The sequence below is a fragment of the Triturus cristatus genome, chromosome 11, assembly GCF_964204655.1.
Source record: "Triturus cristatus chromosome 11, aTriCri1.1, whole genome shotgun sequence".
NCBI lineage: Eukaryota > Metazoa > Chordata > Amphibia > Caudata > Salamandridae > Triturus > Triturus cristatus.
In genome coordinates, this window is record NC_140594.1 from 1,067,120,115 (window position 1) to 1,067,143,304 (window position 23,190).

A 23,190-nucleotide genomic window follows, 5' to 3' on the forward strand; every position below is an offset into this window, starting at 1 on the left:
GTGTCCTTCTGTAACGAAACTGGCGCTCGTGTAAAGCGCTCCAATACCTGCGGGTCGAGTTTGCGCTACATAAATCTGCGAAATAAATGAAAAAGCACCAGCAGCGTTATGTGGGTTGCCAACGCCCAGGGCAAAATTTTAAAAGAAAGTATTGCTCCCCCTAACCCATGGAACATTAGCTCAGGAAGTGATAACGGTTCACGGGTTAAAGGGCGCAATACTTCCTTTTAAAAATTGCAGGGCAGATTTACAAGCCTCTTGCGCCACCGGTGCATCACTTTTTGTGACACACCGGCGGCGTATTTCACTGCCACATATTTACAAGGACAGGAAAATCCACCCGGCGTGCCTTTTCCTATCCTTGTAAATACGGTCCCTTTACACGCAGCACTTTGCGTGAAAGGGGCGTTCCATGGGTGTTGCTGTAGGTGTTCCCACGCAACACCCATGAAACATGACACATTGCCAGATTCACGAGGAATCGTAAACCTGGAAATGTGTCAGAATGCTACGCCATCGGCGTAGCGAGGCGCAACGAGGGGAAATGTTTTCATTTCTCCTCGTTCTTTTCCTCTTTCAATGCGTGCTGAATTCTACAGCATGCATTGAAAGAGGAAAAGGCCTCTAGTGATTGTTTATGTGCAGTAAGGTGCCCCTTCCTGCACATAAACAATCTACCCATGATGCAGGCATCCTTGCACCATGGTGCAAGGGTGCCTGCGCCGGCGCATGGCAGCGGTTTGTGCACCAGCGCAGGGGAGAGCACAGGAATGCAACATATTATTGTAAATATGTTGCATTCCTGTGCTTTTAAAGTGCTGCAGCGTGGCGCAGCCAAAGGGCTTGCAGTGCCGCGCTGCGGCGCTTTCTTGTAAATCTGCACCTACACCTACAAAGTTTTGCGCCCAGGGCAACCACTCCTGTGGACCATCCCACGCTACGCCTCTGCCAAGCACCAAGCACCTGGTAACAGGGAAGAAAGAAGAATACAGACACCGCAAAACTAACTAAAAGAAAGGGTAAACAGTGTTAACAACACATGCGAAACAACGCATGGTGTTACAACACGGTGGTTACAACGACCGTGTTGTTAGTTCGCATGCCGTTACAACGCAAGTCGGAGCAACGACTAGTGTTGTAAGGGGCAGAAGGTGTTAGATTTAAAATCCAACATCTTCCCTACTGTCCGCACAGACTGGAGTTGGAATAGTAAATTATACTATTCCAACATCCAGCGCCCCTTACAACGCAAGTCGTTGTTCCGACTTGCGTTGTAACGGTATGCGAACTAACAACGCGGTCGCTGTAACTTCCGCGTTGTAACGCCATGCATTGTAATCGCATGCGAAATAAGTTGGCATATTCAAAAGAAAGTATATATTCACTTAAGCTAGCATAAATCTATGCTAAACAAAACATGCTACACAAGATATATACACACACAGCATAAAGTATACACCCCAAGCACATTGCACAATCACACATTAACATAACTTACCAACTTGGAACCAGAAGAGACACATCTACACAGATCACCCTATAACATCGCACAATAAACAGACATGGTGTTACCGGATGGGTGTATTACAAAAAATATATACTTTCCGAGAATAATAATAAAAGTTAATAGGACCATTACTGCCTGAAATTAAATCTTCCATGGATCGGCCTGGCAACTCAATTATTGCGCTCCAAGACATTGTGTTTATTTAAATGTTAATTAAATATAATTTGTAAAACTCATCCTGCGGGGCTTTAATTCTCGTTTAAAAACATGGAAATGCCGAGCCTACCGCAGGCCAAAAGAACACCTTATCTCCAGCGGTGGAGCCGAGCCCTCCCCGCAGACAAACTCTTCAAGGAAAGTGGCCGTCAGCGCTTCACACTAACATGATGCTTAAGGCATTATGAGGCTCGCGCTCCAGCACCAGACTGCTCTTTAAACCAGGAAATTGCAAACATGAGCGCCCTCCTCTAATGTCTGTCACTTTCCCCTTAAAAGTAGCATTTTCTTAAAAATGAGCGTCCCGTTATCATTTTCAGCAGGCTGTCTGTTTCTCTTTAAACTCTGGGGCATATCTACAAGGCGGCGATATAAAATTATCGCCGCTTTTGCGGCCGTTTTCGGGCGAAAAGCGGCGATAATTTTATCGCTATATTAGCAAGGTCACGCTATCGCGTGAAACCTTGCCTTAGCGCCTGAATTCCTAACGCCCATCTTTGCATCGTGGGCGTTCCTCCCCAGGATAACGGGAGAAATGTCACTAAGCGACATTTCTCCTATTATCAAGCCTCATGCAAAGCAGCATAGCGACAAGAAAAGTAGCGATAACCCCTGTTATCGCTACTTTCCTTACGCCTGCTTTGAAACTGACTTAGCCATGATATCCTATGTAAGGTGGTTATCATGGCTAAGTATGTGAGGCCCTATCAGCAAGCTATCGCCAAACTTCGTGGGATTATCGCTGGGTTTCGAGTGATAATCTCACGTTTGGCAGTTAGCGCTAGGATTTTTATCGCTTTTGAGATAAGCGTTGCTAATAGCACGCTATCTCAGCGATAAAAATCCACGCTAGCCGGCGATAATTATCCTAGCGCTAAGTGCGCTTCGCGATAATTATCGCCCGTTGTTGCTGATATGCCCCTCTGTGAAACAGTTCAGTGGAAAAAGGTGTTGACGTCTCAGTAATTCACAATTTATAATGAGCCTTGAAGTTAATTCAAATAATTTTAAGTGTGTCCGACAGAGGTCTTGTACATCAGCTGTGTTGCTCATGTGAGGTATCACCTCCAGTGAAGGAGAAATCACACTGCATTATATTCAAAGCTATCTGGAACAGTGAGCAGACAAACTAGATACAAGTGAGGCCTCCACTCTGCTTGCATTCATTTAGCACTCTTGCAAGGTGGCAAGGTGTGCCAGAACATAGACATCACACTTGAGAACTTTCAACCTCCTACGTCAATCATTCCAGTACCCACAGAAACGCCACTTTGGGCACAATTCAGAGTTTATGCACTCTTTCTACAGAAGTAATTGGGCACCCGGTTCAAATCTGTGGTGTGAATTTTGAGTTTCTTTGTATGAAGAAAGCCGCTTAGTGCTGTTGTTGCTCGGTGCGACAATGTTTATTGGCGCCCCCGAATGACCACGTCCACCACGGATTCTCTCACTTCCACCCTTTAACAGCACCCCTCAAGTCTCCATATCACTCTCTCTCTCAGATGCATTTAATTCGTTTTATAGCGCCACACATACCAGTTTAGGGTGTCAGAGCACTTTACATCACACACATATTACACAGAGACAATCAATCATACGTGTGTAAATCAGTGTATAGGAATTGCTACATAAGACAGAGGAGCACACGGTGTAGAGTCACATGTCACCCATACTGCTAGGCAGTATAGTTTAAGGGGCTTATTACGAGTACGGAGGTCCATGACCCACAGTATTACGAGTGATAGCCTGCGACAACTGGGGATCCAGGATCCCGTGGTGGTCACGCAGCCACAATATGCTGGTGGCACCGCTGCGGCACTGCCGAGCATATTCTGAGTTGGCTTTCCACCGCCCCGATCATGGTGGTTAGCTCGTCATGAAAAGAGTGGTGGAGAGGAAAATAAGGGGACCCTAACAGGGCCCTCCTGCCACTCCTGGCCCTCGGGTGCATGCAGGGGTGAACATGTTGTCCCGCCCTGGTATTGCAACCCAGTTCCTGCACAGTGTGGCATGCATGCCATATCGTGCAGGAATGTGCAGTCCAAGTTCTCACGGTGCAGGTCTGTATGTTAGGTTCTCCTATGAGCCTAACAGATCGCCGATATCAGACCGCCCCTGCACCACCTGTCTGACCAGGATTACAATCGCAATCCGGAGGGCAGGTGCACCACAGCTTTGGTGGTTTTCCAGTGGACTGCGTGGTTCAAACTGGATAGTTGGTAAGGGAGAGGGTGCCTCATCCCTCAATTAGAACAAAGCACCACTAAATGGTAGCAGGAACACCCACTCCATGACTGTAGACTTGTCGTCAGACGATATGATTATTGCTGAAAGAATCATAGCCAATGACCTTGAAGAGATATATAAGCTACAATGGACAACCCTGGAAGAGCTGGTGTTGAAACCGCTTAATTTGTGCTGGTGCTTTCCGGTGCTTAGCACCGGCACTTATTTCTTAGAGCCGGATCTACACACAATATTAACTCACTTGGGGGCATATTTACAAGCTGGCGATAAAAAATTATCGCCGCTTTTGCGGCCGTTTTCGGCCGAAAAGCGGCGATAATTTTATCGCCTAATTAGCAAGGCCACGCTAACGCGTGAAACCTTGCTTTAGCGTGGGGATTCCTAACGCCCAGCTTTGCATCTCTAATGAGATGCAAAGTGGGCGTTCCTGACCTAACATGACAGGAGAAATGTCGCTAAGCGACATTTCTCCTATCATCAAGCCCCACGCTATGAAGCATAGCGGCAGGAAAAGTAGCGATAACCCCTGTTATCGCTACTTTCCTTACGCCTGCTTCAGGCAAGCTAACGCCACACTACGTGAGATTATCGCAGGGTTTCCAGCGATAATCTCACGTTAGGCAGTTAGCGTGAGGATTTTTATCGCTGAGGAGATAAGCGTTGCTAATAGCACGCTATCTCAGCGATAAAAATCCACTTTACCCGGCGATAATTATCCTCACGCTAAGAGCGCTGAGCGATAATTATCGCCGGGTGTTGCTAATATGCCCCTAAATTCCCTCTGTTCCCCCAGGTGAAGAGCTGATGTACTGCGGTAAATCCATGCCTGCCTGGCTTAATTGCCTGCTGACTTTGTACGTAAAATATTTAAATTTGGACGTCCGGGCCTCCTGACCTATCATGAGGCACATGTACACACCTACACGCACAAGGGAACCACTTTGACCTTGATGCGGAAGTGGTGCGCTCAGGACGGGAGACGCTATTCATCATTCAGTGGATATAACCACAAACACAAAGCTGTAGCCTTGTTTTTTTCTTCACGAGCGCTCCGAGCACTCAGTGCTGTTCTGTGGGAGAAGTGTCCTTTTTTTCAGGTTGGAGAGCATCAGAGTGTGAGTAGCATTAAAAGTGCACTGCATGCTGTTTTTAAACGGATCAGTAATCCAATCCCTTTTATATGTCGTTTTATAGTTACATGAAACAGATTATTTGTAGCACTTTCGCTTTCGCTTCTTGTACAGTGGTTATTTATAAAGCCTCTCATGCCAGTAGTTTGTAATGTTTCTTGAAAACTAGTTGTCAGGTTGCTTTTACTGAAAAAGTCCCAAAAAAATGTCTTAGAGGTTTGTGCAGCCTGCGTACGTCATTTTGAAAGGGGCGACATTGGGTTTCTAAGAGTTAGTTCATTTGTGTTGGGAGTGGAGCAAAACGCATTGAACTCTCGGAAAGGCAGGCTGCTGCCAGATTCACTTAACCCCTTCGCCGCGGCACGAATTCCGCCGCGGCACGAATTCCGCCGCGGCGCTGGGGGGGTTCGGGGTCAGCGCGGCGCCGCCATGCTCATGACAGAACCACTCCGTCATGAGCCACGGGCACGCTGTGCTCATGACGGAGTGGTTCCGTCACGACTCACAGGCGGGGAATCAGCGCCGCGTGGGCGGAGCGGCCGCAGCATGACGGAACCACTCCGTCATGAGCACACGGCGCAAGGGGTTAATGGAAATAAAGTATTTCTTGTTGGCACGAATCTCTGCAGAGCAAAATTGTGCATATGCGTGCTGTTTTTCTTTGAGTCTGAAAACCAAACTTCTTCACATTGACATTATTTTATAGTCGCATAGTATAGGGTTATGACATAAAATTATAACAAACCAGTTAGTTTAAAATGTAATTGTTCAAGGAGGCATTTACTGACTACTACATTGTTCACTCTGACCTAATAAAAATAATATTAAAAAAACAAAAAAAAAGATTCTTTTGCCAGTGAATAGTAAGATTAAAAAGGTTTATTTTCCATATAATTGCGTGCTCCACCAGACATATCAGGAAGACGTAATAAAACTTGTTCGCTCATGATCTAGCACCCTTGATTGCAGTGGCATAATTCGGGCCAACGGAATTATGGAACAATTGAGCCCCAAATTATGGGGCAGAGCTGGCAGGAATAAAGAGCAAATAACAAGGCACATTCTATAGTCCTATTACTTTGCTATTTTCACAGTTTAGCAAATAAATATTGTCTCGGGAAAGGATTCACCTCTTTAGTACCAGTTTAATACTTGGATAACAGTTGGCAACTGTAAGGTTGACCAGTTCCCATTTGTAAATGGTTTGAGGGTCTGCCACTATATGGCTTCATGTTTGATGAGTTTTTTTAAGTAACACTTGAGTTGTCAAAGTTAGAAACATATTTTTGTTGATAGGAAGATGATGTAGTAGATGGTGGTTCATCTGACAGACGCAGTAAAGCAATAATAATGTGGAAACCACTACAGCTGCAGAAACTCAGAATTCTAGTGCCCCCACTTACACTGCATGCCACATATGATAAAGGCCACTGACCCATCTCAGTGTTATTTGTTCCAATGTGCTCCATCGGTCAGCGAGCAAAATGCAAATGCTTAGCAAACTGAATAGTCTCCTGTGAAATGGCAACCAAGGTGAAATGTGCAAGTCAGGGATGCCACCAAAGAACAAGTTTGCTTGAATTTTTTTTTTTTAAACCTTAGCAATTCTATCTTCCCTTCTTTATGTACAAAACTTTGGGCCTCATTTAGCGTTTTGATGTCCTGTTCACTAAACTCTTGTTTTGCCTCCTCTATTTAGAGCCTGAAGGAGCACCATGTTTCTAATGGAAGAGCCTATGCTCGCTCCGATGTAAGAACTCTTTTGATGGGTAGCTCATCTCCCATTAGTCCATCACTCAATCTACGTCAAACTGTCCATCCTATTTAGGACAAAAGTCCTGCTGTAGATTTTTCCCGTTCTAGACAACCAGGGCAGGCCTGTTTGTTCCAAACGGGAAGCCAAGGAAATGACCCTCTTGCACTGGTAGAAAACTCCCTGCATGCCAAGGCCATGTTTTCCAGTAACTAACTTGAGCTTTTGCAGTTTGTTTTTGAAAAACAAAACTTTGAGCTGGTGCATTCAGCATGAGGCCTGCTAAGTAAAGCGCTAGTGTTTTCTGCGCAGTCACCACAATGGTGGCTTCACAGCGATCCCTTACTATTGTCAGAGAAATCTATAAATATGGTGGGTGGACATCCTACAGTGAAGCGAAGGACCTGCCTCCATAGACCAGGCGGCCATTCGACAAGCTCTAAACAAGCCCTTAGTCTTTAAATGAGTTGGGAAGAATTTAAACCACGTTTCTCTTGAAATCAAATTATCTAAGTGTAAGTGAGAATGCAAATTGCTGTAAACAGAGGGTTAATGGATATGTAGTGGACATTTTAATACAATTTCTGAATTGTGCACTATTACTGATAACAGGCCCTTGATGGCCTTTTTTCAGTTTAAAGAAATGTATTTTGGAACCACCAGGGGCCATTGAGTTAAACCAATCAATTGCTTGGAATTGTCTCAACTAAGGTCACTGTCATTCATTCACCTGTTGCAACTGTGAGAGGTATAATGCTCATGCTAAGTTTTTAAACGTGTTAGTTTGAAGAGTAAACACAAATGACACTGAATGAAATGGAAGTGAATGAGATCGGAGCTCCTACGGTTTGCAGTCTCCCATTGTGTAATTTATCCAACGTGAACCAATTGCTCAAGTGTGCCAACTTATGGTTAGGAAGAAAGCAGCTAAGCTACCTGTACTAAAAGAAACCCAAACAGAAAGAGTAAAGTTTTCATTATGGGTACAGAATTAAATGAACTGGAAGTCCCTGATTCTCTCGCACTCTACACTTTGTTTGTATGTTGATCGGAAGAAGTTGTAGAGAAATGGTTCTTAACCCTTTAACTTCTGTGGACTCCCACTTAATCAGAGTCTAGAGACTGCTAATGAATCATGATTGGAATTGGGCACCACTTTGTAACTAATTTCAACGATGAACCGCAAAACAATACACAAAACAGACAAAAGCATTCATTGAACAAGTACACATGATTAAATATTTTGTTTAATTAAAAAAAAAAATATATGAATACAATTTTAATGGGAATTTTTGAACTTTCTAAATTCCACTGAAGCCACACTTCATCCAAATTATATGCTGTTTAATGTACTTGTACAGACTGCTCCCATGAATAAATATGAGGATTCCAATTTATATTTTACCCTTCAATTTCAAATTTCTACACTTTTACAGAACATTTTAAAAAAAATTCAAGTTTACATCATTTTGCTTCGTTATTTATGTTCTTTTTACTGATCTGTAAATATTAATAATTTTTATAAGCAGTCGTGGACCCCTAAAATGTGCTTTCTGGACCCTCAGTTGGCCCTGGATTACAGGTTAAGAACTAATGGATTAGAGGATTGCTCAGCATTGTGTTCAATAAACCTGGTAATAGATGGCTATGTTTCATGTCACTACTAACAAGATGTAGTTGAAGGATACTTATTGCTCTATTGCTCCATTAAGGGACTGCATTGGGAGCAAGGATATCTGGTGTATGCACAAAAGTACATACTTACATATCTCAGTGCTGTTACCTGTTGTACCCTATCCTGATCTGACCTTTCTGTCTTGCTTTCTGTTTCTTCACTTCGTCCCTGAGGTGCTTATGTGAAGAGCCAGGTCTTCAGCTTCTTGTGGAACTCAAGTAGTGAGGTGGTGGGTCAGATGTGTTAGACTTGTGGATGTGGGTGAAGCCAATAAAGGAAGTGGTTAAGCCAATAAATGAAGTGGGCGGAGCCAGAGAAGTGGGTGTGGCCTCCCCCCAAAACTTTGAGCACCTGCACTTCATTTTGTTTACAAATTAAGCACTGGTTGCACCAATGGTTAAGGGTTTGGCAACACCAGTTACAAATGTAAAATCTCCCAGGTAAACAGTGTGGATAATGAGTAATGGTCACAAATTGAGGAACTAACCAGCCTAGTCTGTGAAATGTGCTGCACACTCCCAAATGAGTAAAAAACGCAGGTTTTTTCGCGCTGACCCTTTACCTAAGGATCCAGCATTAAGGGAGACACTGATAGGATAATTTACAGCTTTGCAAAAGAGTTCCTTCTGTCAGTGGCAGATCTCGGATGTCTGCCAAACTGACAGGGGAAACATCAGTGCATTTTGGGTTTGCACCATTGCAGTGGCAACCTCCTGTGTGGGGGAGGAGTTCCTCTGCAAGACAATTCTTTAGCCAAAATTCCACTAGTGGTCATGTAGCATGGTGGAATTTTTACAAATAAATGGACACTGTAAATGTAGCCCCAAAGTGGGATACATTGGTGGAGTGTCTCTCCAAAACTGCGGGGGTTTCTAAGCATATCTAGGACATGGTGCTTACCTTTTTGTAATAATCCACCTTTCTTTCCAAGGCAATCTTTCATACTGCTAACTCCAGCAAGTATGGTGGTGGATAATCCACTGCAAATGAAGCCACTGAGCCACCACCCAATATGGCTGAGTAGGCACTGAACCTTAGCAGACTCAATGGGAGAGCGACAGATGCCTCTGTCAGTGGGACCCCCACCATGAAAGCACTATTACATTAAATTTACTTTTTTTTGCAGTTTCTCCATTATCACTCTCCTATGAAATCAACCCTGATTCATAATGGATCGGATTCAGCGATCTGTTCTTCCATCTAAAACAGTGCCATCCACACATACATTCAGCAGATCCTTCATAGAACAAGGATGTTCAGACAATTATGAATGTAGATGGAACTTACAGCTATGGAAATACACCATTTGATGAGAATCTATGCACTCTGCATTCTTTGTTAAGCATTGGGAGCATAGAAGTTCCCAGAGAAGACTCAAGAAAATTGACATTGAGAAAGTTGAAAACATCCACAAAGTGGTAGCTTGAGGTTATTCACAAACATTCCCAACAGCTTTTCTCGACCCAATTGAGCACCTAAATTTCAATTCATCAATCAATCAGGATTTATAAAGTGCGGCTAATCACCCAATAGGGTATCCAAGCGCTTGAAGGTCCCAGAATCTTATTCAGACAACTAGATCGTGAGGGCCATTTGGAATTCCTGAAGTGAGGTGAAGGTTCAGGAAGTGCCTGGGGAGGCTGTTCCAGGTCTTTGCTGCAATGTGGTAGAAGGCGGATCCTCCACTTCTGCTTCAGTAGATGCGGGAAGTATCAGCAAGTGAAAAGGAGGATGAGCATAGTCTTCCCGACGTTTGGTGGAAGTTCAGGTGATGGTTAATGTATGCGGGTCCTTGGGTGTGTAGAGCCTTGTGTGCATGCATCAGCAGCTTGAATTGGCATGTCTTCTGTACAGGGAGCCAGTGGAGTTGCCTGAGGTGGGGTGTGATGTGGGTTTGTCGGGGAAGACGAGGATGAGTGTGACTGCAGCATACAATTTAGTTGTAAAAAACCTAGGGTTACTGTATTCATGAAATTCTCTTGCTCTGGACATCTGATATTTTGACTTCAGTAGTAGCTGAGACATGCCGACTAGGCTAAGTTACTCTGCTCAATGTTTACTAGTTCGGTGGAGGGTTTAGATTGAAGATAGGAAGAAAATGGCGCTCAAGCAGGTACGCAATTGATATTGCAGGTGTGATAAATGAATACGGTGCTGGCAGGTCAGGGGAAAAACAACCCCAAAACAACCCCTGCGAGTGTGTAGGTGAGGACCCACACTGTAGAAATTAGAACAAAGTCCTGTGCACACGTTTTAGGTTGGGTGGTTCCAGTGTAGAAACCGTTAATCAAGTATTCTTTGTGTAAAAAGAAATATGAAAGTTGACATCAGGCGAATCTTTCTGAAAATATTTATATATCAAACCAAATCAAATACAGAATTGAAAAGCCAGCCGACACGTGTTTTGTCACAACGTTGTACAATTGTGACTCTTCAGGGCTGTAAATGGAAATCGTGGTGCATGAGTCGCAGTACCAGTGATAATTCAAACCCGGTGCGGACAAGGGTACATCAGAGAGTAAGGACAAGTAGGAAGGGAAGGGTCGTCCTTCCTAGGTGTTCCAGAAGTAGTCTGGAAACACAAAATAACGGACGTGCAAGTCCGTGCGAACGGGAGACCTAAGCTCCCGCGTGAAAAGCGAATATTCGTCGCGTCTAAAGATCCAGTGTTTTTCTCAACTCTGCTCAATGTTGGTGGTTGAGCACAGACTGACGAGGATTCACAGTAGGTAGAATAATTACTTGTAAACCAAGGCTTCACATGACATAAATGCATAATTCTTTATTTAATGGCGAATGATTTTATATCCTAACTTCTCTAGAAAATCATGTTTTCTCAAAACATTAACCATTCGATGCTAACCTTGATGTGTTTGAGATATAAAAGATAACAATACAAGGTAGCAAAGCTTCTTAATACAATCTCTCCATTCCTTAATTTGTGTTGTATTATTGTATAACAGGCACACCCATGGGCATGTGGGTGGCAATTGCCCTGTCTGCTAAGATATGTTTAATTAAAAAGGGCCAACAAGTCTGCATATACATTGCAAATGTTTTACTGATCATATCTGAGAGTGCAACATATATGTTAAATAAAGATGTTGCTCATTTGATCCTGTTTGTGTGCATTGTGTGAACATGCACACGCACTGGGAAAGAGAGGTGTGTGAAGGTGTGTTCTTGGGAATGTGGGCCCAAAGCAGCAAAAACTCTAAAGCTGACTATTGTAAATTGCTCCTAAAGTTCTCAGACCACACCTTCAATGCTACCAATAAAGGCATCTTGATTTATAAAATATAATATTCAACATGCAAACACAAATGGTCTGATATAGAGTTCAGAGGATGGGGCACTCTGTCAAAAAACATGGTAGATGTCCTATTCACCAAGCTGATAATTGTTCCACTCTATTTAGAGCTGTAGGAAGGGCCATGTTTCTTATGGTGGAACCTATGCTGGATCCTCGAGCAGAATTCCCTGACTAAGGCCTGTCCAACACTTAGTAACTGGTTAAATTATCTCAGAATGTCTGCTGTATTTAGGGTGGATGTGTGTTGGAAATGGCCCTTTCTGTAGAGTCACTCCAAAACGTTTTGCCTTCCTGCTCCCCTTTTTGTTGAATTAGTTTTTGTTGGCTCTAGGACTCTGGGCACTTTACCACTACTAACCAGTGCTAAAATGCATGTGCTCTCTGCTTAAAATACGGTAACATTGGCTTATCCACAATTGGCATATTTAGTTTACCTATATGTCTCTAGTAAAGTGAACTACATATACCCAGGGCCTGTAAATTAAATGCTACTATTGGGCCTGCAGCACTGATTGTGCCACCCACGTATGTAGCCCTTTAAACATGTCTCAGGCCTGCAACTGCAGAGCCTGTGTGTGATTTTTTATACTGCCATGCCAACCTGGCAAGTTAACCCTCTTGCCAAGGCTAAACCTTTCCGGTAGGCCCTAGACAACGCAAGGGAGGGTGCAGTGTATTTAAAAAGTAGAACATGTGCTTTTATGTTTTACATTCCCTGGTAGCGAAAAACTAGTTTTTCACTACTGCAAGGCCTATCTGTCTCTTAGGATAACATTGGAAATACCTTATTACATTTATTAATTGTAGTTTCCAATTAGGGAGAGATGGGACCCCAAGTTTGGTGTCTCTGGAATCACAATTTAAAATCACAACTTATGACAAAGTTGGATTTTAAATTGTAATTCTGGAAATGCCACTTTTAGAAAGGTGGCATTTTCTTACTTTAGCCATTTGGTGCCTCCTGCCTGTTTCTGAATACATATTTGGGATGGGTGACAGTTGAGCTTTGTGCATTTCTTCTTGACAGCCACATACAAAGGGAGCTTAGGTGTGACTGATGGCCCATCCACATCCTGATGAGCTATCCTAGGCAGGATAGGAGGTGGGAGCTGACACTTAAACCTGAATGGCCGGTGTCCTGTACCCACACAAAGGGCTGATTATCCCCTTGTAGTGAGTATGGAGCCAGGGAAGGAAGGACAGGGACTCTGTGCAGTTCAAAGCCATCTCTTTGAAGTCTCCCCCACTTCAAAGGCACACTCAGGTATAAGTACTGGACCTCAGATCCCCCCAACTCAGTACAATTCTGAACCTGTGAATACTCTGCCAGGAAGAAGGACTTCTGTGCAGCTGAAAGGACTGTCACTCTGCTGGGCTCCTGCCCTGCTGTGGTGAGCTTCTGCCTATTGCCCTATTGCCTGGGAGTGAGAAGGACTGGCCCTGCTTCTCTCCAACCCAGAACCAAAGTGACTCAAAGGGGTTGTCTCCTGTTTTGGAGTGTCAGGGACATCAAAGACTTCCAACCATCCAGCTACAGCACTTGGACTTTGCCATCAGAGAGTCCTGCCCTGCCAAGCAGTGCCAATCCAGACCTGGGACCTTGGAAGTGGGCATAAAGTGCTGCTTCAGTGAAAATCCACACATTGCCATCATTGTGTGGCTTGGAACTGGCACATCTCCCTCAACGCTGACTCATCGCCGCAAGGACCGAAAGCATGGCGTATCACCTCCAGTTGCTGACGCATCCTTGACTTGCATGGCTCCATGACTACACCTCACCCACATCTTGTGGTTCGATGACGATGCATCTCCAACTTGTGCAGCTCAGAACAGATGCATCACCTACATCTGAGGGGACCGATGAAGACCCATCACCGCCTTTGCTACTCGCATCTCGTTCTTAATGTCGACGCAACCTCAAACCAAGGTACTGTTTCATCGGGCCATGGCTGGTCCCTGTACCTGACCCCTGCTCCATGGTGGTCAGCCTGAACTTTTGGATTTGGCCCAGTCTATCGCGCCTAGAGCACCCTGGTTAGCGCTTTATGCCTTTAAGCACTACATTTCAGTATAATCTTTAAAACTTCATAACTCAGGTTATTTTTATTGGATGTTTGCTGTTTTGGTCTTGTTTTGCTCAATACATTCAGCTCCATTTTTCTAACCAGGTGTAGTATCCTTTTGTGAGGTGTTTTCACTGTTTTACTGTTTTTAAGTGTTGCACAAATACTTTACATATTGCCTCTTAAGTTAAGCCTGCCTTCTCGGTGCCAAGCTACCTGAGGGTGAACACGGGTTAACATATGGTGTGTATCTGACTTATCCTGATTAGGATTGTGGTTCCTGCTTGGACAGGGTGCATACCTCTGCTAACCAGAAACCCAATTTCTAACAATGTTACCATGTGCTCTTTATTCAGGACTGTAAGGAAAAGCCTAGTGGTCCCGAACAAGTACCCAAAGAAATTGCCCTCCTGAGCTGAGAGAAAGCTCCCAATGTGCCAGAGATATTTCTTTTTTGTTTTTGAATAACAAACTACAGCTTTAGAAGTTTTAAAAGCAAAATAATTTGCGGAGTGGACACATTAAACCACATGCCCACTCAGCAAAGTCTCAGTGCCTGCAGCGGAGGCAGTTGGTCTTCCACCACGACAGCAGAGTACATCCCTCCATTATCCTGACGGGCTTACAGACCTGTCACTATACTCTAAACGAGTGCCAGAGAGTATTTCCTACACAGCTCTTTTTGCCATACTTCAACAATTCTATTGATTCTGAAAACCCGAAACAGCTTTAAATAGTTGTATACAGTCTTTATATACAGCAAACGTTAGAAAGAAGTTCTCAATACTCTTTGATTTGACATACTTAATAAAAAAGCTGATCTGGGTTTGGTAGAACGGCTATCTTAAAAGACTTAGGGCTGATTACACCTTTGGCGGTCATGGAGAGGGCTGCAATGCCAGCGCCCCACTCCAGACCCGCCAAAGTCAACCGCCGCCTGTCAGATTATGAGTAATTTTAGTGGTCCGTCGGACCGGCTGTGTGGTGGTCACGTGGCGGTGCAGTACAAAGGCTCATATGTGAGCCTTGGAACTTCACAGCCGTAAGACCGCCAATGCACGTTCCTGCATGGCTGTGCAGAAACAGGGGTGCATGCACACAGGGGGGAACAACATCTGCCCCCCTGCATGCAACCCCATGCAATGGGCAAGAGGGGGCCATGTAGGGCCCCCTTTGTTTCCTCACCGCCAGCAGTTTCATGGAGTGGGAACCGCCATGAGCCTGCTGGTGGCACCATATTGCAGCCTCAAGACCGTCACGCCACAGACAGGGATCGCAGATCCCTGGCTGATGTGGCCATCCTAAGGAGGTTCGACCACCGTACTTGTAAGACAGTGGTCAGACCGCTGGTGTGGCGGTTCCTGACCATCACTGCTCCTCCACTGTGGCTTTGATGGCCCCATGGACCGCCAAATTCGTTATCACACCATTATTCTTTGCAATGTAAATTTAATTAGCTTTGGGTTTGCCCCTTTCAGCCATTGCCATTTTAACCCCTTTCAGCCATTGGCATGAAACTTTGTCATCACATCTTGGCTTAGCCCAGAGGTATCAGACAATGTTATTTTTTGGTTCCTGTGGGCATCCGCTTGTTCTACTGGTGTTCATGCATTGAAATTGATGAGAGACTATTTAACATTTTTCCAACTCTTCCTTTGTCATCTCCTCCTTGTTAACACATGCACAAATGCGCACTTGTGCATGCCTATTTTTACATCATTTAGCACATTACACCCAGATTTTTGTTTTTGCCAATGCTTGTTAACTCATTACATTCACCTTCCTGTTGTTGACAAGATAGCTGGCATTCATGATTTAAATTACATTCATGATGTGGTTTGAACATTAATTTACAAATATAAAATGATTGTCAGTGTGACATAAATGAATGCTTCTGTTACATACCTGCAAAAATAAATACTACCCAAGATCACACAGCGCGATTTCAATGATGCCTCGCCAGGAGCGGCAGAGGCACTTGTCCAATACACTTACTCTTTCAAGAAGCAAAAATCACCAAAAAGTTCCTCTGATTAATGACCCAATTTCTGCAATTTCACTTATTTGTAAAGTCGGATGTTTTTCATCAGTACTGTCTCTGCCACCTTGTGTCTATTTATAACTGGTCTCAAACCGGAAACAGTTTCTGCTCTTTTCTTTACAGTCCAGCCACTGCAGGACATTCTTGTCTTTCCTCACAAGTCAGCCGTGACGACAGGTCAGCTGAGGCACATACTGTTTTCCTGGAAAGCACTCTTTCGTGACATCCATTGTCCCTAAAATAGCAGTCCTCACCTGGAGGCCCTGCAGCTCTTCTGCTTCTCGCTTAATAACTGATGCCATTGTTGGGATGCTGCTAACAGCATCCTGACCTAGAAATTAAGCCTACTTTAATAGTAAAACAACACGTATGGAAGCATGAATCGCACCTATAAGGGAAGGTAGGCCATCTCTTACCTTTACCAGTAATTAGAGGTAAGTAAATGATTCCAGATTTATAATAAAGTATCCTTATGTCAATTTTGCTCTCAAAGAATATGCAATATTTTATACTGGAGATCTATTTGCATTTCCAGATGTCACAAAAAAAAATCCATTAGGCACTAATTATGTGAAAAGGATCTTCTATTTACATCAATTATTTTGGGAAGTATTTTGAATTATCACTTGCTAATTTCTATGAAAACTCCTCCCTTCCACCCTTCCTGAGTAAGCGCCTTTATTTGGATTATGCTGCATATTTTCATTAGAAAAAGAGTGCACGATTCTGAATATGATTTTAAGCTTGAAAGGTCTTTTAGATCCTGCCTGACCGTGCCATCAGCGAAACAAGGATTTTTGACATGCTGTGTGCTTGCACCCCTTTTCCTGCATGCCATGGACTTTACATTCCATGCCCTGCAGGAACGGGCTTTGACGTTCCCATTGTGGTGCCTTTTTGAAAGTCTCCGCTGTGGGTGTGCCAAATAACTGCCCACCAGACCCAGAGAAAAATCCTAATCTGGTGGGAGGCCGACGGTCGCATGCACCGCCAAACTCGTACTTAGCCCCTTAATAATGAGATATTTTGTTGGTATGTCCCCGTGGTCTTCCTTGCATTTTCTTTTTTGTTTTTTTTGTTTTTTAGAAACAAGGAAATGAGGGTTTGTATTTGAAAAAAAAAAAGAAATGTCCTCGACGCACTTGAGGTTATCTCCCAGAGCACAGGGCATTAGCAAGACAGGGTCTTCTGATGCCTTTGTTGCCCTATGACGTGTAGGCCAACAGTGGGTAGTTTCTAACCGCAGACTCGGCATAGACTGCTCCAACAGAAACTAAGTGGCCCATTACGATGGCGGGCGGACACTGTAACAGTAAATGGGACCAACCGCCAGAGATGCGGCTGTCCCGCTATAACAATTAGGATGTGCCCGCGGTCGCATCCTGCATATTATGCATTGCAGCGGGCGGTGCTGTCAGCAGCACCCGCCGCAATGCAAAATATGCATGTCGTGCATTGGCATGCACAACGTGACAGGCACCGCGCGGTGCCTGCCACCCTGTGCATGCCAATGAAGGGTGGTCCCCCCAAGTGCAGGCATCCACCCCCCAGCCCCCGGGGGCCCACAACGGGCCCCAAAGCCATTTTCCGCATGCCTTTACATGGCGGAGTCTCCGCCATGGAAAGGCATGCCCCACGCACCCATCCTAATATGGATGGCGGTGCCTGCAAGGCACTGCCACCATATTGAGGGACTTTTCCGCCCGGCTGGGAATCTGACCGGTGGAAAAGCGGCGTATGGTCTTTCCGTCCACCGTGGTGCCCCTCGCCGTACTAATATGGCGGGGGTGAAACTGGAGCATCTGGTGGGCGGATCGGATCCTCACGATATGCTAATAGGCCCCTAAGTATTTGGGGTATTCTCCATTATTACTTGTTGTCACAATACCTCCATGCTCTAAATTACTTAGGCCCTCATTATGATGAGAGTCGGAAAGCCTTCGACCGCAGGTTGGAGGCTTTCCCAACCACATCGTGGTTTCGAGCCTCATCGTGGATTCAGTTTTGACCGCTGCATTACAATGCAGGCAGTTGAAAGTGAAACCAGCCAGCCATTCTGGCTGGATTTCTAAAGGGCTCAAGGGTCCCAATGCATGGCGTTTTCACCGTAGGGATTACGATGTCAGTTTCCGACATGCAGGGACCCTTCATCCTGGGGCCTCCGGTTGGGGGCCGAGGAGGCTCCTATGGCGCCGCCCTGTTGACCCCTGCACCCTGTAGCAGGCACCCTGAAGTGCCTGCCACACGGTGCAGGGATGAACAGATTCTCCCATTTGTCTATGTGAGCTTGTGGTATGGCCCGTTTATGGCCACAGCACAAGCTCCCATAGACAAATGGGAGTATGCAACCTCACCATGTGCGCTTGCATTTTAATCGCAGTGTCAGGACTGCCGACCGGAGGTGTCTGCCTGCCATCGTAATTAGGCCTTAGTGGTGGCTGGCTTGTACCGAGGGGGTTGGGGCGGAGGGTGCACAAAATAAATAAGTAACTAAATAAATAAATTGACTTACCTTTGTAGCGCGACAAACCCGTGGTCGAGCCGTCTGCCAGATTACGAGTGTTTCTGGTGTCTGGAGGCCTTTATTTTATATGTTCCATCGACAGTGCTTCAGAAAAAGGGCACCGCAATAGGAACGCCAAAAACAGTTACTGCAAAGTCCATGCAGGAACAGGGGTGCATGCACCCAGGGGTGGCACATGCCCTGTAGGGCCCCCTTTGTTTCCTCTCTGCCATGGTTTTCATGGAGGAGGAACTTCTATGAAAACCGTGGCCGAAGGAAACTTGTAATATGCATGGTAGGACCCCGGCAGTCCCACTAAGCATAACGCTGCCTCTACACCGTCACACCACCGCCAGGGAACTGCGATTCCCTGGTGGCTATGGTGGGGCTATAGTAATAGAGCAGCCGGAAGATACCACCACCGCACCCTCACATGTCTGGCAGTCCGTGGACCGTCAGACTCGTAATCAAGCCCTTAGTAGGGGACGGGTTGCTGAATAATAAAATGGTAATAAGTAAATGTTATCACCATTTTCTTTTTCAGCTCTGGGGCTTGTGGGGCGACGCTTCTCCGCTCAAATGGAGGAGCCGCCCCTGCTTAGTGTGCATAGAATTGTCTGCATTTACCAAAAAGTCAACTCATACGATTGAGCGCTCTCGTTTTTTTGTTTTTTTGCCTGATATGAGATTAGGCAGAGCGGAGCCATGTTTTTATCTATTATCCAACTGTCTGACAGTGAAACATGCTTATAAGTAGGCACATTTTAAAGATACGCTGTGAGGGCACGTGGCACTTTATTATTCTAACATTCCACCGCTATTTTGTATTTTGTATTCCTTGCTCTTTTTAACATATAGTGTTTTGCATAGATATTTTTTATCTGATATATAATAATCTGACAATAAAACATGTTTTTAAGCAGGTTAATCACAAGATTTTGTGAAGGCACAGGACACTTCATTTTTAATAATTTGATGTCACTTATAATTCTTTCTTGATAATATTCACTTATGCTTCTAACTGGATGAAATGATGACTGTTATATGCATGCAATGTTATAGATGGGCGAACCTTCCGAATAAAGTCTCAGACTGAACTGAACGATCACTCATTTTCAAGGGGTCTATCTTTTAAAAAGAAGAGATGCCCTCGTTTAAATATCATAATTCTATTGCATCCCTCTTTTGGCGACCCCTGTTTTTTGATCCCATGTTTCACCCATCAAAAATCTTTGAGCCTTAGCTTAGTTTCCTGACAAAACACATCAGGTAGATTGAGATTGCTGCATATAAACAAACCCTGCTCACTCTTTTCCATATAAGTTCTTCAAAGTCCCCCTGTTCGAGCTCTAAATTTGTCAGTTTTGCACCTCACACTGCCTTTTAATAGATTAGCAAATTCGAATGCACTATTGTCTGATATCCTACGTTTTCATGATAGGTCGTAGTTAGGGTTCCTGGTTTTAATGGTATTTATAATTTCCTCCTTTTGTCTCTATTTGCCCATATTTATTTTTTTGCTCATTTTTTTTTCTATGCTTGTCCGTATTTCTTTTGTATTGTAATAAAAACATGTGCACATCCGCAGTTCTTTAAACTTCATTACGAAATCTTCCATTTTACCTCCCCTGCATTGTGATCCTGCACATTCATGATAAACAGTATTAAAAATCAAGACCTATTTTCCATTTTTTCCCCTTAGAAATGAAGAATGGGAAATAGATGACTTTCTTCCTGCATTAATCAGAGAAAAATATACCGAACTGGGAGTTTTAGTCTTGTTTCCATAGGTCTGCAGCATTAAAACTGCTCTCACCTGTGAATCCATAACACTGAACGACGACCGCTGATTCAAAGCAGATTGATAAATCAGCAAGTAATGGATACATTAAATTCAGGAGTACATGACGTACTTTTGGACTGCTATCGAATTTGTTTACTGTCCGCAAACGCCACGTGTCAGCATTCCTGCATTAGCTGCCAGCATTCCTTAAGTGCAGCAGTATGTTTGAAGCCCCCACCCACATCAATTGCCTAATTGGCTTAAGAGGATTTCTCATGTTTATGAAAACCCAAGGTCAGCATCTCTCATTTTTCTTCTTCGAGAAATGTGGCCAGACTTAAGTCCCTTGAATATTAACCGCAGTAACCTGTACCCCCAAAATTGAGAAACACTACTATAGCCACTTACACATTCAAACCTTAATGTCCACGTATAGTTGTTATTTTACTGAAACACATTCTGAGTATTCTCAACCACACTTCCTGTCATTGTGCCAAATTTCCCTTGGTGAAAGTATTTACAGTCCAAGACAGGGGACCATTCATCATGCACCAATTACCCTTAAGTGCAATCCTGCATTCTATCTGTAATTCACATGCCTCAGTATTTTGATAGCAAGCTTACATTTGTGTTCATTCATTCAATCAAATAATGATTATTTTGCAGCACTGAACATAAAACCTGTGCACAGCACAAATGGAAGTAAATGCATTAGGCTATGGGCACGGTAAGAAAGGCTCTTTGAGAGATTAAAAACATTAAAAGAAAAGAAGAGGAACCCTTCAACTAAGATGTATAACAGATGTTGCACTAATCTATATGGGACATGTTCATAACAACCTTTTTGAAAATGAAACTATTTATATCCATAAAGGAATTTGTAAAGCATAGCCTCCACCCTTCTGAGAAGGTTTATTGAAGTTGTCCGAGTCAACAAACCTAATCGGAATATTAAAGGCCCCCTAATTAAACATTTATTTTAATTGTCAAACAACGAGGTCTGATGATTTCCATTAAACCAAAAGATTAGCGTCTAGGGGCCTGGTGTACACAGTGTTTTAATAGTCACAAACTCTAATATTTTGTAAATCCAGTGCTTAATTTGAGCCGGTGGTTTCCGGTGCTAGGCACCGGCGCTTAATTGTCAACAACAGCACTTATGACAGCTGCCACATTGTGGCGCTGTTCGTGTAATATAGAAATGAGCACAACAACAGTTGTTTATATATCAAAAAGACTTAAACAACTAATACCTGCCTCCCAAGACATTCCTTTAGCTTTGGGGGGGAAGAGGGGGGGGTCTCGAACAGTCTGAATTGTCACGCTTGTGGCAGTGTGATGGCTAGTAGTTGTGTATCCTCTGACATTGGCAGTGCTGGCAGTGGCAATGGGTAGTGTAAGCTGGGGTGGCCTCCTGACGAGGGCCCTGGCACTTATTTTTCTACAAATTAAGCACTGGCTAAATCTGAAGATTTGCAACCGCTAAAACCTTTTTTGTAATGTACGAAAACCAATTAATGATTTGGGACATGTTTTCCAGATTGATAAGTGAAATAAACATACATGGAACCAATAACTACCCCTAAAAAAGATGTGTTTAACTTTTAATTTTTCATTACAGATGTCCTGTTTTCCTTGTAGCAAAATAGGCTGCATTTAAAAAAATGATTGCTTTTATTAAAAGCAATCACATACATGATAGTCTGCTGACCCCATCAGGCCACCATGCCTGTGACTCTAGCAAGTTGTAGTAGGTTACAATTTGTGAACTGCCTCGGTCATATTAATGAGGTAGGTTGATTTGCGACCCACTACGATTTGCAGTTTTGTGACCCGACCGATTAGTACACTGGCCAGTTTGCAAAATTACTTTCCATACGCAAAAAGCCAGCACGCAATTTACAACCACTTTTTCGTACATCAGGCCCTTGATCTACTACGGTTATACGTTTAAAAAATAAAATAAAATCAACAACCTTTATTGTAGGCTAGATTTAGTGAAACACAGCACAGTGCCTACAACCCTAGTCGGGCCGGCAGCGCAAAAGAGCATCAGGTATAGCAGTATAGGCGGGGTAAAAGTACACAGCAACCTGCCTACAACCACTTCGGGCCGGCCGCATCAGAGGAAACAATTTGGAAAATATCTTTGTAGGACCTTGAGCGTGATAAACACATCATAAGAAATAAACATTACCACTGAACATTACAGACATCAGAAGTTGACCAGTCAGATACCATGAACGTATTGTTAGTCCCATGAGTAACTCTTCCATGGACCCTATTGTCTTCCTAGGTGTTGTACCCTGGCCGGAGTGAGATTCAGTATGGTTCAGTTTGCATTACCCTCGTTTAACCCATCGCCGCCAGGTCGAGGCTCAACGGCTGTGTCTGTGAAGGTGGTCTGCTCCAGAAGATATGTCTGAAGGGGAGCCCATATGTCGCGTGGGCGGGAGGAAGGTGGCAAGAGCTTGGCATAAGTTTGAATTTGATAGATAAGATCCTGCAGTCATTCCTTAAATTTGGGAGCTCTCCCTCTACCCCACCTGCAGGCGATGCGTTTCTTGGCGAGAAGGAGCACCAGGGAGACGTATTTCCGCGCCGCAGCTACCAGTGCTTCAGTGTACCCTAGAAGTGTAATGATGGGGTCGTCGGGGATGTGTAACCCAGTCATAGGGTCGAGTGCCGTCAACACCTCCGTTCAGTAACATCATATGGTGGGGCAGTCCCAAGCTAAGTGTTGGAAGTCCGCTCCTTCACTCCCATAGCGATCACAGCGGTCATTGTCGCGAAGGCGCGCAGGTGTATAATAAAGGCGATGAATGTATTTGTAGTTAATGATGCGTAGCCTGCTGCTGGCCAAAATATTTCCAGTTTGTCGGCAGCAAAAGGACCACTGGTCGTCAGTAAGAGAGGAGTTTAGGTCCTCTTCCTAACGTGTCCTAGCTGAGGGGGGTCA